Source organism: Urocitellus parryii, chromosome 10 (genome assembly GCF_045843805.1).
Source record: "Urocitellus parryii isolate mUroPar1 chromosome 10, mUroPar1.hap1, whole genome shotgun sequence".
Classification (NCBI taxonomy): domain Eukaryota; kingdom Metazoa; phylum Chordata; class Mammalia; order Rodentia; family Sciuridae; genus Urocitellus; species Urocitellus parryii.
Genome location: NC_135540.1, coordinates 69,972,242 through 69,984,014, shown reverse-complemented (window position 1 = coordinate 69,984,014; position 11,773 = coordinate 69,972,242). Strand labels below are relative to the sequence as shown.

At 43.4% G+C, this 11,773-nt stretch overlaps 1 pseudogene; it reads left to right on the top strand.

Annotated features, from left to right (window-relative positions):
- The first annotated feature begins 2,722 nt into the window (after positions 1 to 2,722).
- On the top strand, positions 2,723 to 4,330 carry LOC144257278 (bcl-2 homologous antagonist/killer pseudogene; annotated as a pseudogene).
- The last annotated feature ends 7,443 nt before the right edge of the window (positions 4,331 to 11,773 follow it).

Here is an 11,773-nt window from a genome sequence, read left to right as displayed (position 1 = left end):
TTGCAGGGGAAAAAAATGAAAAGAAAAGGATCTGTCTTGTTGGAGAAATAGGCAAAGTCTGACACACATGACTTCCTCTCTCTTCTTCCCTACTTGCCTTTCAAAAATGTCCCACAATTCCAAGTAAAGATGACACTCTTCCATCCCTTCTGCTGGACTTCATTCATTGGAACCACCTGAGTTGTTTGTGGGGCAAATGCATTGAATCCCTGGAAAATAAATATCTTTTATTTTAGTATCCTACTTAGGAAAAGAGAGAGAGAAAACACACACATGCACACATACACACACACACACACACACACACACACACACACACATAATTGATGTATGATATATGGAAGACCGTTTTACCTGGGCCAATGTAAAAAGTCTCCTTGTCTAGCTTCCTAACTCAAAATATCCATCACCAGCACTCTCCTGATTAAGATCCTGCCAGGGCAGCCAGTGACTGACTCAGTGAAATCCAAACACCATTTAAAGACCTTCACAATGAAGCTCCTGCCACCTTTCCAACTTAGGCTCCATCTCCCCTCAAATAAACCTGCCGCTCCTTCCTCTACTTACCTTCTGCTGACAGATCTGCCCATTGTATCTCCGTCCCTGTTCTCATGTTCCCTCTGCCTCTAGTCTCCCTTTCCTTCTCACAAAGTTCTTGGTCACCCCTCAAGAACGTGCTTAGATTTCACCTCCTCTGGAGATCTTCCCTCTGCATCTAAAGAAAAAAATTAAAAATTTAAAACAAACAAAAAAAAAAGAGTTGTCTAGCACTTAGATTCACCTCTCACTTTTCGGTTCCTTTTTGTCATAGTTTTGGATGTATTTCCTTGGGGGATTAAAAGTTTCTGTATACAAGTATCTCTAGCATTTTGCCTGGAACAATGTGTATTTTCTAGAAAGATATTCTAGAAAGAATTTGGGTGGTTGTTTTTTTGTTTTGTTTGTTTGTTTTTACTTTTAATGAGATTTTAAAACATGCTTCGGAAAACACTTACAGAGGCATTTTTATTTTGTTCAGACCCAAACTTTAAACAATGGACCTCATGGAAAACCACTGTGCTAAAATTCAGAGAAATTCAACACTTGGTCTTACTATCAATTTTCCTCTTTCATTAGTCTTTCACGTGGATTTGTGTACGTTTAGATATGTTTTCACTTGCACTCATGTTTGACAGGGGGTCTTTTGCTCTCTGTAATCCCCAGTGGTGTTACCTACACAAAAGGCTTCCCCTTTCCCTGGAGTGTTGACAGAAATAAATCACTTGCAAAGCAGGCGCAGGTGATAATGCCCTGAATTATGAAAGGATTTCTTTTATCAGGATGCTAAAAGGTATATGATAAATCATGATCATTATAGTAGAGTAGTTAACAAAAAATCATTTGTTTCAAATAGGAGCAAGGTCCCAGCTGACATGCAAGTTAGCTATATGCAGAGCTGGGTGAGTAGATTCCTCACTTAGATTGATAACATTAGAATGGACAGGCAAAGTCAGGCGAGGTGGCACAGGCCTGTAATCTCAGCAGCTCAGGAGGCTGAGGCAGGAGGATCGCAAGTTCAAAGCCAGCCTCAGCAACAGCAAGGTACTAAGCAATTCAGTGAGACCCTGACTCTAAATAAAATACAGAATAGGACTGGAGATGTGGCTCAGTGGCCAAGCAAGGGGCCTTGAGTTCAATCCTCAGTACCAAAAAAAATAAAAAAAGAATGTCCAGGCAAAAGTTTACTCTCAAGGTCTGAGGTTTCCCCACAGACTCTGTCCTGCTTATTTGGAGGCAGGTTTTGCCTGCCTCAGGGATGCTCTCCAACCACAATTTGGTCATCTATAGGAATGGCCAGTCACCTAGATCAGTACAAAGATCAGAATATGAAGTGATGAGACTAGACGAGTACAATGCCCATTTCTGTTTCTTTTCCAGCCCTGTGATCAGAGCAAATGGCACAACCTCTCCTATCTGTTCTCTCATCTATAAAATCAAAGGGGATAAAGATAATATTGCCACACCAGACTTCAGGCCAGATGTGCCAAGTAGAAAAAGTGAGGCTAAAAAAATACAGTGGCCTGGCACTCATCACAGAAAGTGGGCATGGCTAGAGCAGGCCAGGCATTTGCCAACTACAATATCTGTACTCTACACCATGAAAGGTACTCATGCATCTCCCCTGCCAAGGTTATAAAGGAAGCCAGTGAGAAGGAGAGGGGACACTCCAGGCTCACGTGTATCTAGACACCTCATAGAGTGTGGCTAGGTGGGGCTGCCTAGCTGTGGCTGTGAGCATGGCCAGGTGACAACAACAATAAGGAGCCTGGGAGAAGGAGAGCCTTGGAGGGGTGCGATCCAAGGGGGGCTACTGTCGATAAACAGCAATGAGCACAAAATGTTGTCTCTTCTAGCTGTCTCCCCCACTGTTCCCTTTCTCTCTATGGTGCTCCTACCGGTTCTCCTCCCCCCTCCTCCCTTCCTTCTTTGCATACATTCGCTGCCCACTTACACTATGTCCAGAGCTTTCCTAGGTGTGGGAATGAAATCTATGCATAAAATTTTGTTTCTGAGTTTTTCTTTCACAGGAAAGCTGTTTTCATGTGAAAACAGCCATAGGGACTTTTATCGATTTTTATTTAGAAGGAAGTTTCACAAGGCCAGCTCTGTCTCATCCGATTCCATGTGCATAATGAGACTAAACATCTTTAAAATTTGAGAGAGGCAGCTGGGTGCTGCCGGCACCTCTAGGATCGGTGGAGCCGCGCGGGTCCCTGAGGCCGCACCAGGACAAGCAAGGGCTGCATCCTGACACCAGGAATGCACTGACGCCGGTTCCTGGAAGCTGAGCCCAAAACCCTGCCGCTGGGAGCAGCCACCAGCCCTTGGGGATCTTCGGCCTTGGCCCTGCCGAGCTTTCCGGCTCTGGACCAGAGACTGGACAGGCTGACACTGTCCTCTCCTAAGACCTGAAAAATGGCATCCGGGCAAGGCCCAGGTCCTCCCAGTGAGGAATGTGGAGAGCCAACCTCCGATTCTGAGCGGCAGGTAGTCCGGGACACGGAGGAGGTTTTCCGTAGCTACGTTTATTACCGTCACCGGCAGGAGCAGGAGGCTGAGGGAGCAGCTGCCCCTGCTGACCCAGAGATGGTCTTGGCCCTAGAACCTACCAGTACCATGGGGCAGGTGGGTGGGCAGCTCGCTGTGATTGGTGACGACATCAACCGGCGCTACGACTCTGAGTTCCAGAGCATGCTTGAACAACTACAACCTACAGCTGCGAATGCCTTTGAACTCTTCACCAAGATCGCCTCCAGCCTGTTTGAGAGTGGCATCAACTGGGGCCGTGTGGTGGCTCTCTGGGCTTTAGCTATCGCCTGGCCTTACACGTCTACCGGCATGGCCTGACAGGCTTCCTGGGCCAGGTGACCCACTTTGTGGTCGACTTCATGTTGCATCGCTGCATTGCCCGGTGGATCGCACAGAGAGGAGGCTGGGTGGCAGCCCTGGACTTGGGCAACGGCCCAATCCGGAATGTGCTGGTGGTTCTGGCTGTGGTTCTGCTGGGCCAGTTTGTGGTACGAAGATTCTTCAAGTCATGACTCCTGGGGGGCCCTTTGGGGTTCAAGTGAGGACCCCTGACTGGATTTTAGCCAAAACTCCCTCCCCTCTCCCCTGCAGGGGTTCCCCCCAAGAGTACAGAAGCTTTAGCAAGTGGGCATTCCAGCAGTGGACCCCGTCCAGGGGTCATTCAGGCCACACAGGTGCCCCAACATTGCATGGTGCTAATGGGCCCCTTCTCTGGGCACTATCCTGTCAGAGAGAGGCTGTAGCCTCTTTCCTCAGTTCTCTGGGACCCCCTTAGTCCTGTCTTTAGGAGGCTGGGGAGATTGATACCTTAGGGAGGCAAGAGGCTGGGAACCACTTCTTCCCAGGAAGTTCTAATGGTTTTAGCTTTTTATATACCCTTGGGAGGACCCATCCCCTTTCCCACCACTCTATCCAGGGTCAGGATATCTAGGGTATGCTGGTCAGTGGGTCAACACTGTGCCCCCCGGACTCAGCTCTTCTGGAAAATCAGAGCCTGAGAGGTGGGACTGGAGTACAGTCCTGGCCCTCCCTAAACATGGCTCCCAGGAACAGGACTGGTTGGTGTAGGGGGTCAAGGACCTGCTCAGCTCCCCTCCTGCTCCCATTCCCCCACTCCTCCACTCCATGTTGGCCTTGTGGTTGGACTCTCAGGGATTCTGGGCCTGGGGTGTGAGGCAGAGGTGGGATTGGAGGTGGCAGTGCAGACTAGAATGTTCTGAACATATCCATCAGGACCCTCCAAGCCTGCCACCCACCCACCCCCAGGTTCTCTCAGTTCTTCCCCTTCCCCTCACCTGAAACCACTTGTTTCCAATCCAGTCACTACAGGTAAAGACCCTCCCTTGGGTTCTTGGGTAAGCAGGTGTGCTGAGGCCCCCTGCTTGCCAGTTGCAGGACCTAGGGCTTGGTTTATTTTAAGAAAAAGGAGAGCTCAGAGGCAGTGTCTGAGTGGGAGGGGGTCTTTATCATCAGGAGCCATCCTGAAGCTGGAATTGCCTCCTGGCCGGGGCATAGTGTAATCTGAATGGGAGAACTGTGAATACTTGAACTCCACCCCCACCCCACACTCCATGCTCCTTGCCTGCCTAGGTTCCTCCTGGAGGCAGCAGTGGCAGTACCTTCTCTATCTTGCACAGCCTAGGGACTTGGGGACAAGGGGAGGGAAGTTGTTGATTAAGCCAAATGCAGAGAGGGGATGCAGATGGAGACTGCTGGCCACCTGACACCCTGTCCTCTGACTGTTTGGAAATAAACTGTGCAATCCCCCCAAAAAAATAAAAAAATAAAAAAAATAAAATTTGAGAGACGTGAAGGATTGCCTGAGGAGTGAAATCCCAATCAGAGAGACCATAGGCACACAACAACATTTGAAAATGCTCAAAGTTGTTACCAATATTTCAAATGTAAGAGTTTTTTTTTTTTAATCGATTTCCTGTTTCCAAAATTGGAAAATCTGGCAACCCGCATTGGTTGAGTCTGAGTAGAACAGGATTCTGTTTCTAGTCTGTCCAGTCCTCACCTCTCCTTGTCATGCCCAGTACCGAAAGCAAGCACAGGTTGCCATGTGTTGTCTTTATCGAGTTTTACTGGAACAATGCTGGCCTTACACTTGACTCTGTGTGCCCATTAGCCTTACCTGCCAGACACCAGAGACCCTGAGCATGTCCTCTGCAGACCAGATGCTCTCAGCACACCCACAGAGCAAAGGGCCTCCCAGACAGTGTTCATTGCTTTACCTTAAAACATGAGCCTGCACTCTTGTTTGCTGCTGGTAATGCCTGCCCACAGAGGAAACAGGGGAGCCAAGTTCTCCTTCAACCCTAGTTTTCCAAACATGTTTGTCCTTTTTCCTGACTACAGGCATTAGCCTTTGCTAACATCATTATTACCTCTTCTCCCTACCTATCAAGTGCTTTATCTCCTGACATAGTATTTGCCCACAAGCTAAACCTGCTGCCCTCCCAAGAGATAATAATACTTATCAGAATCTTCTGTCGAGTTCCTCGACCTTTAGGGATTGAACCGCACTTTCCACACATGAAGCCCTCCATTATCACCACTATTGTTGTAGTTATTATTATTATTTGGGATTAGGCAGCCCTCTCAGAAGTCTTGCCAGCCATAGGCAGGTGCCATCTCAGAGTCTCACCTGGCTCTGTGTGGAGACTCAGGCCGGACGCACCTGGCTGTAGCACTCTGGTTCAGGCTGCTGCATCCTGGGCCTTTGCCAGAGCAGAAACCGGCCCTGAAACAGTCACTCCTCCTTTGTGCATGGACAGAAGCTGGGGCTCCAGGGTTGGGGTGAGCAGGAGGCTTTCCCCAAGGAACCCAGTCCTTGAACATGCTACTACTTTAGCATCTTCCACACCACACAAATGAAGGCTTAGGGTCCCCCTCCCATGACAAGAACCAAACAGAAGTTTCAAAAGTACTATAAGATTCACTTTGGCACAAATGTGTGTAAATTCTCCCTCCATAATTAAATAATAATAATAATAATAATAATGAAAGCCGGGTTCAAGGAACATTCCAGTAGTTGATTTAAAGATGCTTTGAGAATTAACACGTTGAACCTGTCCTGACACCTCAGCAATGGGGACAGTCAGAAGTTCCTGGTAGTCCTTAGCTGTACAGATAGGAACCCCAAATTCAGTACAAGCCCAAGTCAGCTCCTTTCTCAGCCAAAACAAAGCCACACAATACAAGAGACCTTAGAGATAGAGGGATCTGGTATTGGGGCTGAGCTCTTGCCTAACATGTGGAAGGCACTAGGTTCAATCCTCAGCACCACATATAAATAAAATAAAGGCATTGTGTCCATCTATAACCAAAAAAGAAAAATACTTAAAAAAAGGCGAGGGGGGAATCTGAAGCCCATTTGGAAAACATGCTGCAGACTCAGGAGAGGCCTGTTGAAACTGAATTATAGAATTTTTCTGCACTTTAAATACAGAAGGATAATAGGCCTTGGGGGGACTGAGGAAATGGGGCACACAGATATCCCAGGATGTTACTTCAGATCCCTTTCTAATCACAGCACTGCACTGTCCAATTTCCAAACCACGCCGAAGCTTAGACCAAAGCTCTCTGAATGACTTTGAGAACATGTGGTTACAAACCTGAGGCAGCAGTTCAGTGACTTGAGGGGTCATCCATCCATCTCAACCCACACCTGTACAAGATGTCACCTGGAACTTGTACATGGATTAGCAGAAAAGATAAAGCAGGGCATAATTCATAACTAAATAACATTACATAATTAAAGAATGCATTCCCAATGCCTAGCAAGTTCAAGATACGCAGTAGGAGAAATCTGCAGATTGGAAGGTAGTTGAGATTGGGTTTAGAGTTGTGGTTGTGGTTGTGGTAGGGACTGAAATTGCAGGTGGCCTAGGGGCTGGCATAGGTAAAAAATTTGGAATTCTGTCATTTTCTTTTTTTTAAATTTTTAATTGATTTATAAAAACATAAATGACAACGGAATGCATTACAATTCTTATTACACATAGACAGCACCATTTTTCATATCTCTGGTTGTGTATAAAGTATGTTCACACCAATTTGTGTCTTCATACATGTACTTTGGATAATGATGTCCATCACATTCCACCATCCTTGCTAACCCCTGCCCCCTTCCTTCCCCTCCTATCCCTCTGTCCTATCCAGAGTTCATCTATTCCTCTCATGCTCCCCCTCCCTACCACACTATGAATCAGCCTCCTTATATCAGAGAAAACATTCGACATTTGTTTTTTTGGGATTGGTTAACTTCACTTAGCATTATCTTCTCCACCTGATTCCGTTTACCTACAAATGCCATGATTTTATTCTCTTTTATTGATGAGTAGAAGAAAATGTAGGTCTTAATCTCCATCATGTGGGATTAGGCCCCAACTTCCTTAATAAGACTCGTATAGCTCGAGAATTAAAATCAAGAATAATAAATGGGATGGACTCAAACTAAAAAAATTTCTTCTCAGCAAAAGAAACAATCTGTGACGTGAATAGCAAGCCTACATCTTGGGAGCAATTTTTTACCCCTCACACATCAGGTAGAGCACTAATCTCTAGTGTATATAAAGAACTCAAAAAGATAAGCACCAAAAAAATAAATAACCCAAACAATAAATGGGCCAAGGACCTGAACAGACACTTCTCAGAAGAGGATATACAATCAATCAACAAATATATGAAAAAATGTTCAGCATTTCTAGCAATTAGAGAAATGCAAATCAAAACTATTCTAAGATATCATCTTACTTCAGTCAGAATGGCAGCTATTATGAAGACAAACAACAACAAGTGTTGGCGAGGATGTGGGGGGTAAAGGTACACTCATACACTGCTAGTGGGATTGCAAACTGGTGCAGCCAATATGGAAAACAGTATGGAGCTTCCTTGGAAAACTGGGAATGGAACCACCATTTGACCCAGCTATCCCTCTCCTTGGTCTATACTCAAAGGACTTAAAAACAGCATACTACAGGGACATAGCCACATTAATGTTTATAGCAGCACAATTCACAATAGCTAAACTGTGGAACCAACCTAGATGCCCTTCAATAGATGAATGGATTTTTTAAAATGTGGCATATATACACAATGGGATATTATGGAATTCTGTCATTTTCTATCAAATTACATTCATGTGTTGAGTGCCCAGCCACTGATGTCTAAGATGTACTTGACATTAACTCTCAAACTAGACTATGGATTTCTTTAAGGATTAAGTCCTACTCCTAAAGTTCCTTTACTTTGCACTGACCAACTTTGTAGTGTCTACACACAGAAAGTGCTTGGTACATCTTTAACTTCCCCAATTTGTTAACAATGCAAACTACAGTCAAAGTCCTCTCTGGTGATTTTGTGAATTAGAGAAAATGAAGGAGCCTTGGGACCCAGCACCCCAAGGTCTCTCTGACTCCTCCAACTACCAAGGTCATATGTTTGATTTTAATCTACATGAGAAGTTGCCCTTTGTGAAAATCTGAAGGCCAGGGATTTCAAGTAAAATATGAAATATCTAGTAGGGCTGCCATCTTGGAAGCCCTCATTGTTCTTATACTTTAGGATCAAACTCATTGGGTATTGCAGCTAAAGAGCATGCCCAGTAAAAAGGCATCTCCCCACAGCTAGTGGAGGTGTTGTATGGAGTTTTTCCTATTTGTTGGATTAAGATAATAAGAAAACATAACTCTGAAAAGTTTAGCTATCCAAAATCCAGTCCCGATTTGTGCAATGTGTGCCTGACTGTGAGCACTTTGATGTCAACTTAACTTCTCCAAGGTGAAAAGACTCAAGTAATGTTGATTCCTACTCTTCCTTAATGCTGAAAGTCATCCCCAGTGCAAGGGAAAACTTCAGCCAATGTCCTTCAAAAACAACTGCAACTCTTCCCAGTACCAACTAGCATGAGAAAATGAGGAAGGGGACAGTGATGTTCTGGAAGATGAGATGCTTAATGGGTCTTTCCTGCTTCTAAGGTATTGTTTATGCCATCCAATTAAGCCATACAGGGTGCCCACAAGGTGTGTCCTGATACTTGGTGATAATTGCAGGGTGGCTGGAGGCCAGAACCTCAACCTCAGATAAGAGCCAAAATTATACAGCCAAGCACCTATTAATCAGGATTAACCTCCAAGGATGCCAGCTCAGGAATCCTCTTCATAAATAAGCATCTTCATGTACACTTTTAAAAGAAAACAAAACACTCATTTTCTCAGATAGTCAACTGGCCTGGTAGCTCTGGAAAAGATATTTTAGCCCAATCATAAAAAGAAAGCAGCCAACACTCTAAAAGAAGTTAGGGTGGGTTGTATGAGGCACTGAAGCCTGTCTTTCCTATCTGAGTTTCATTTTTCTCAGAAATCTCTGATAGGAAGCTGTCTCTGGGGAAAATAGAGGATGGAGGTTATTTGACAATATATTTAGGGCAATGAGATTCTTTTTTTAAAAAAAAAAGTATCAATTACTTATTTCCAGAAAAGCAAAATATTTTCAGACACTATTAGATAATAAATTTTGTTTTCCATATCTCAAAATGTTCCATTCAGTTCATTTGCTCCTTTTCTTACTTGCAGAGGATAGGGGGCTGGCTGAGGCCAGGAACAAGGAAGATCCCTCCCTTGAGAGATCTTCAGAGAGTGTAGCAACCTGGAACTTCAGAATGTCTGCCATCTGGAGGAACTTAAAATACAGGGGATGGGTCCCTGTCCCTCGCAAACACTGGGAAGATTTTCTCTGGTTTATAACTTATATGTCTGGCCCGTTAGAGTGTTAGGGGAGAAGGGGCAGGCAGCAGGAAATTTTTAGGGGTTTGAAAGTCTGGAGTTTCTTCAGGATTTTAATTTGTTTCCCTGCATTTTGGTAGCTAAATCATTAATAATGAAATGAGTGCTTAAATATTTGGATCTTTTGGAGGTAAAAATCACCCTGAAAGGAAAATCATTGACCTTTGGATAGGCAATTGGCAGCCTATAGTTCAATACTTTGGGGATATTCTCTGAAATATATAGGCTGCTGCCTATAAAGACATTGCTTAGAGTTTGTTGTCATATAAAGGAAGCACCATGAATCAATTTGCAAATATAGAAACTGGCTCATTCAAGAGAGTGTGTTCTTAGTTTCAAAGTACTTAGGTCATTGCCTTTTTGTTTTTGAAAGAATACTCATAGATGATCATGAAGACAAAGATCTTACTTATAGAATGCACCTATAGCATAAAATGTAAAATATGCCCTCTAGTCATAGGGAGATATCTGTAAGTCCCCAAATATATAAGAACTTGCTTCATCAAAGTTATTCTTCCAACATATTTTCAGGTCTAACTTACATAAAACACATTTTTATGGACACCTGAATTTTATTTTAATCTTTCATCCAAAGTTTAAATGGATTCTTACTGAGCTCTGTGTTTTAAAATTATAACTCTTCATTTTTATCAGACTTTGTAGTATACATAAATTAGCAAACATACACAGCATCTTGCTGTTAAAGACAAGTTGTTTTAATGAAAACATAACCTGAAAATCAAGCAGTATTTTTTGGAGGGAAAAGACATTGGTTGAAATAGCACTGTCTTATTGACATTAAAAATAGTTGACATAACTCAGCAAGGATGCTGAAATTTAACTTTTGTATATTTTTATTATACCTAGAGTATCAAAGATAACAGAATTTATTCATAGAATGGCAGTCATTGAATTCAGTTTTCTGGTACAATTTTCTTCCCATATAAACTCATAAAAAAATGTGATGGGTGAACCATTAGGAATGCTTAAAGCAGCCCCTGATGTATGCCCACACAGAAAGAACAGATAGATTGCAAAATGTTTATGCCTTTTACATTTTTTACAGTATTAATAAGGAAACACTGTGATTACCAATCAGAAAAGACTCCAGAGTGCTGCCTGTAAAGTGTACCATTATAAAGATTTACATCTGTATCTGGGGAGTAATATGTAGCATTGATATTTTAAGGAGCTCAGTTCAAAAATTTCTTGATTCAATGAAACCTGAGAGAGTGAAATACCCCCCCGCAGTGTGTGCATTGTGGTTACTTTATGATTTATATAATTAAAAAATAGACTTGGTCCCCCAAATATACCCCAAACACTTGAAGATGGATTGCAAAGTATCTATGCAGATTTTCAGCAAAATTGTCTATCACAATTGGAAGTGAAGTGGTTGTGGGATTATCTGTTCAAAGTCAAGTCCTGCAATGGCTATCTAGGAGCCCAGGTCCCATTCCATGTTGAGTACATAGTGCATTAGCCCTCCGGAGGTCCCCAGCCCCATCAGTGCAAATCTATCTTTCACTCTCTGAGAGCATTTTCAGTCATCTAGAGACATCTAATAAATCCTTAGAAGGATCCTGAGGTGCTTCCACTATCACCTAATAGTTGGTATTTTGAGAGTAAATGGCCAGAAAGGACACATTTTCTAGTTTATAGCTGTAGCCTATATTCATTTTCCAAGTTTCCCAAGCAATGCCTATGCAGAGTTTTATAATCAGTTCCACCACCTCTCAATCCAATATGAAAGCTTAACACAGCAGCGTTCACCCGCCTTCAACCAGAACTTGTCTAAAATAATCTATGCCAGTCATGACACATTCTGCTGCAACTATCAGGGGTTAGAATTTTCTTTGTCTCACTTATTACAAAGTTCAGAAATAGAGAGGCCCAAGTTGGAACAGCAAAAC